Source organism: Amphibalanus amphitrite, unplaced genomic scaffold (genome assembly GCF_019059575.1).
Source record: "Amphibalanus amphitrite isolate SeventyFive unplaced genomic scaffold, NRLGWU_Aamphi_draft 000140F_arrow, whole genome shotgun sequence".
NCBI classification, from domain to species: Eukaryota; Metazoa; Arthropoda; class Thecostraca; order Balanomorpha; family Balanidae; genus Amphibalanus; species Amphibalanus amphitrite.
The window spans coordinates 466,240-472,098 of record NW_024881635.1 but is presented as its reverse complement, the minus strand read 5'-3'; positions in this window follow the sequence as shown (position 1 = coordinate 472,098).

Genomic DNA, 5,859 nt, shown 5'->3' with positions numbered 1-5,859 from the left:
AGACGGATCGCCCGAGGGGAGAGAGGTGTGAGCACGGCGCGCCCCTCTATCACGCCCCCCGGATGGTTTAATGAGACAGGGGAGCGGGCCGCGGCCGCAGATGGGACGCTGAGCGCCGATAGATGATTCCGCGACAAAGCGACCGGGCGCCGCTCCCCACCGGCGAGTTGAGTCGCTCCGATCCGATCAGGCCGCTTCAAACGTAACTAGTGTTTGATGAGATGGTCGGCGGATTAGGGGAGGTAGCGCCGGCGCTGACGCATTCCCCGTGTCGGGGGACCGGTGAATTTCCTCTGGTGAGTGATGACAGGGGGGATCGAAAGCGCTGAGCCGCCGCCGAGCCATCACCGTGGCCGGCACCAACTCAACGGCCCACGCTGACACCCCGCATCCCATTTGCAACGTTACGGTCGCATTTGCGGCATCTGCAAGTTGAACACTGTCGCAGTCATGGTGGGTCGTAAAGTACGGTCATAGCGGGCACGGGGGCGCCGCTGACAGGTCGTCTCCGGCCGCTGTGATCGGCGCCGCTGGTCGGCAGGGCCAGCGCTCACGGCCAGCAATAAAACGGCCGCCGCGCCGACCGTCCCATTGCTTTACGTCCGACACTGTGCCTGCCACGTCAGCTGATCACCAGTAGTGGGCATTTGTATTCATCGGGTAAGTTCGGCGTCGCAATTTTTACGAGCGGAGACAGTCGCCGAGGGCGCTGTCTCCGTCGCACCTGCACCTGTCCCCTCGGAGCGGCTCTACCTTCTCCTCCGCTCTGCCGAGCACTCTTCACTGCGAACACAATCAGCTACTGGCGTCTGAGTCCGCGCTGCGTGCGTCGTCGCGTCGTCATTGTCATCATCATCATCGTCGTCGTCGTCGTCGTCTTTGTCGTTGCGGCCGCGGCCGCGGCGGCCCTTGTAACTGCGGAGCGCGGCTGCGGCCGGTCCTTTGGGACCGTCGTCGGCCGGCTGTATTGAAATATGTCGGCGGCGGTGTACAGTCATCAGGCGAGGCCGGTCTCCAACCGGCGTCCGGGGACTCGTACGCGCCGCCGCGGCGGATGGGTAAAGAGCCGCCACCGCGGCTGGATACCGTCTAATACGGACCTCCGAGATGGCGGCCGGGCGGAAACCGGCGCCGGTATAGGCGGTGAAAGCCGGCCGCCAGTGCACCGATATTGCCACTGGGAGGAGGCGGAGACATTGCAAACGAATATCACCATGGCAACGGCCGGTAACAGAGAGACCGTCTCCCCGGTGACGCCTTTGTCATCGGCCGCGGACGGTGAGTAGACGCGGCGCATCAGACATGCGGTGGTTAATCGGTACTGGTGGCACCGCGGGGAGCCGTAACGGGCCTCCTGGCTGAGAGGGTGGTCCGCCAGTCCGGGTCAGGCACCAGGCCGGAGACCGGCGGAATACCGGCGACTGATGATCCGGAGACCGGGACACTAGCGCTGCGTGGATCGGTAGCTAATCGGTATTACGAGCCCCGACGGAGCTATTCTAACGAGCCAATTGGCTGCGATATAATGATAACACGTCTTTGTTTGAATTTTACAACGGCGAATAAATGGACCAATTTATTGCCGGTGCCCGGTACGCAATAAATTGGTATACCATTCATAGTCTTGTCGGAAGTCGTCGCGCAGGGGCGTCGCCGACGGGGGGGTCGGGGGGGGGGGGGGGGGGGTCGTGACCCCCCCCCCACTCTTGAAAACTGGGGGTGTCGACCCCCCACTTTTTGCGATGCTGAGTATCCTTTTTTAGCTTTTATGTCAGTGAAGCAGGCGTCAGCAACACCAACAAATACATCAGATTCAAAATCGCTTCAAGAGCTCCCTAAAGCCAATTAGCCAATTACCTAAAGGTCAATTAGCTGTGGGCGGGGAACACCAGCACAACAATGTTTTTAAGTAGCCCCCATCCTAGTATACCTTTTTATCCCTCAAAGGATTGGACGCGCCAAAACTGCCCCGAGCGTTCGTCTGATCGTTTTAAAAAAATGGTCGCAGTCGATTCGTCGGATCAGTACCTAACTACAAAACTACAAACTAGCCTCAGCTCCATGGCTACCGTCACAACTAGCTGTACAGTGCACATGTAGGGGAAAGGGAGTCAGATGGAACCGTCTCGGGCTTTCGCAAAGAAGTCGCGCAAAAAGGAGCCGATTGCAACAAAACTTCCGGTGCGCTCGAGTTAATCACCTACTTAAAATAAATCGATATCCCTGATTCAAATAAAGATGACCTTAGTTCACTTTTTCATAACGTGCTTTTAATTGATAGGGTAGTTTTTGGAGCTGATTTTGAACTTAGCGCCCATCTGAACATTTAAGAAGTAGTTGTGTTGCTTATTCATATAACATGCTAGGAAGCAATCGGTGGTGGTCATCCACTATTAGGTACTGGTCGATCTGACCTGACCTGATCTACCCCAAATGCATGGAGTCATCATCTTCGTTCAAAACTAAGATAACATTCGTAATCAGAACCTCGAAAAACCATCACAACTTACATTCGTTAAGTTCTAGCAGGTCCCGAGTTTCTCTACTTATTGGCGATGACCTGAGTCCTGAGATGACCCGAAAACTTGTAAATGGGTATCATCGGCTTTCTCTCGTCACGGGTAGCATGCTCTTTTTTCCGCAAACCTGTAGATCGATCAGGGGTCGAAAGCATGCCTCAGCGTTAGTTTAGTATACGTTATACGTTAGCGACTGGGAAACCACCAATAGAAGGGCTACAGTGAAGCAGAAAACTATTCGATAGCTCTTTTAACGCTCTTTCGCTAGCTTCGCGTTAGTTTCATCTCAGGTCTATGTTTGGCCCATAAGAAGGCAAACAGCTAACTGGTCAGATTCTGCCGAAACATCTGCTTTGCAATAACTTTCGATTCCGTGAATTTGTATGGTATGTACATATGTTGTCTTGTCACCACCGTCTTGATCTCTTTGAGACGCGTCACATGAGTTAAAATTTGACCATTCAGAATTAACGTTAAAACGACCTCAGGTCAACGTTATGTCCTGATCGAAAAAGGACCTCCTGCTGCATATGAATGGACCCGTGTTGTTGAGCTGAACAGTGAACACCTTCCAGGTGCTGTCATCGCTCTATCGCGTCTTCGTCAAAAGTCGTAGAAAAAAAATGCTGGTGGCCATCGATGGACATTTCCACTAATGACCTTTCGAGTCATCACTCGCCATAAGTTGCACACTGTCCCTGGCAATGATGAGCTGATTTGTCATGGCTCCAAAGATATTTTGCGTTTCTGACGAACTTTTTCAAAGCAGGAGGCATTCGTGCTTTTTCTAATTTCTCATTATTTTCTAATGATGAGGTCACGTATTTGACCTGCCTTCAGATCATAGATGTAAATCCTCAGTTGGAATCATGAATTGCTGACACGTATAACCCCATACATTAGGTACATATACAGTGTACCAAATTTCGAAGTTATGGGAGAAAAGCTACAAGAATGGCGAGAGGGGAAAGTTTTTATAGAGGTATACCGTATAACTGAACTTGACATGGCGACCTGACCTTAAGTGACCAGTGATAATTTTTACGCAAGTGATGTAGGTAGGTATAGGGGAAGGAGGGTGAATTGCGCCACCTTAAGGAAAAACGCTAATTGTAAGAAAACCGCTGGAGATATAAGCATGCACTGGTAACCACTTCAAAGAGGAACTCATTAGCTACGATTTAAGAGCCTCCCGATCAATTAAGAATGTTTCGTTTGCTTCCGACAGCTGCTTTTTCAGAAACATGCAAAAGGGCGCATTTACCGACAACTGCTGTAAATTGCGCCAGGGGGATGGCGCAATTAGAATCCAATTGCGCCCTATACTTAAACATGGCTAAGCGAATGAGACGGAATGCATGCACCCCGGCAGTGTAATGTCATTGCAGCTTACTTAAACATTTATAATGTTTATCAGGCTGGATAAATAATAAATGTAAATTTAAATCGCGATGTTTTTTGCCCAGGTAAATAACTTTACATGTGTCCGTATGTTTGTAAAAGTGCAACGAAAACGTTTTATGTAACCGACTAGATATATGTGAAAGTATGCACCTATACGGTTAAATTTTCATTCGTTTCTCTCAAAATTATTAGTTCTTATCGTTTCGACAACTTGTTGACATCAGTTTTTACTTTTTGATCATAGCTGTCACCCCTAACGCCCGAGTCAATGTTGAAAATGCAGTATTTTGTGAATTACACCACAAGTTCGCAGCCTAAATGGCAGCTGCATTATAAGTTTGACGAGAGAAATAATTTGCGGACTGGCGACAGCGGTCTGCTCCTCTGCCTGGCATTAAGCTCTTTCTTTATTGCAATCAGTTGATGATGCATTTATACTGTCGTGATACAATAGCTACACCATTATTCTATTTGCGCCCCCATGGCGCAATTGCCATGGGCGCAATTAGAATTGAGGTACTTTTTAATAAAAGCGTAGAAGTTATCATAAATATGCTGAAGGAAGTTTACTGTTTAAGTGAAATATAATGAAAAATGGGCTTATTTTCTAAATATCACTCTGAAAATCACACACGTATCACATATTTTTATAGCCAACGGTTCAAAATACTGCAAAAAAGCTAAGAAAACGCCGTAATATCTTTGATGGCGTAACTGAGCCCTGCTGATTGGCTTCGTCGGAGAGTTTGGGCCATAAAATGAACTATCAGGTGGTGAAAATATTGTTTTCGAGCACAAAATTATAAACATGCCATTGAATTCGTGGGAATGTTGGTGGGCGCAATTGGTTAGGAGGGCGCAATACACCCACTTTCCCCCTACCTAATAGGTTATACCAAATTTGGCGGCGCTGCGCGCCGATTTGTTACACACGCACACACACACATACGCACGCACAAAACTGGGAAGTGTGGCAAAAAAAAACACCCCTACCCATCGGGTGAAGACTAGAAACCCGACCCCCCCCCCCCACTCAAAAATCCGTGGCGACGCCCCTGTCGTCGCGGACACATCGCCGGCTTGTACAACATGCATACATACCTGTAACATGGATGATTTCGTCACAGAATGTCCCACATCTGCAACTGCATCAGCGCGAGTTAACTGGGACTGCACGGAGAGGCACGGCCTGGCGCTTCTGTCGCCGCACGGGGGCAGATGCGGACCATTGATGGCCGCGTCGTCCCCCACCATTGGCTCGTGTCCTCGTCTGAATATTTACCACGTGCTGAGGGCCGCGCGGCCATGTTCGGGAACGAACGGCGAGCGGGGTGTCACCGTGACAGATGCAGGCACTCGCTCAAAAACGATCCCGTTGATTGCACGGGACATGCACGCGATGAGAGGCCGCCAATGAAAGTTGGTGAAATATGACGGCGGCCAATGCGGGCATATCGGTCGCTGTGACCGTCAAATTCAATCACCGGGACCTGAAATATTGAACGGATCAGTTTGTATTTGCATTGTGAGCCAACTGCGGGATGCGAAAGGTGCTGTGATCAAACGATGCGCTGCCGGCGTCAGTCGCGGAGGCCGGCCGGTTCGCGCCGCCCGCTGCGATCTCAGGCTACTTTGGCGCACCTGCGGCGACCATTGATCACGGTGACGCCGGCACACCGTCCGGCTCAGCGAGCGCTTCATTCCTCAAACGGCACCAATTTCCGCCGAGAGCGGCACTGTGCGTGTTTTCGCAACTTACCTGAGCGCCTTTCATAGCAAACTTGGCCCTAACTTGTGAGCGGCGGCCGGGACCACGCGACCTTTGTGTAAACACTTCACTTCGCTGTATGATTTGCGCCCTCAATTTAGCCGAATAGACCTCTTTATTGTGTTCATAAAACCGACTGCTTTTGACGTGCCCGGTGCCTACATCATT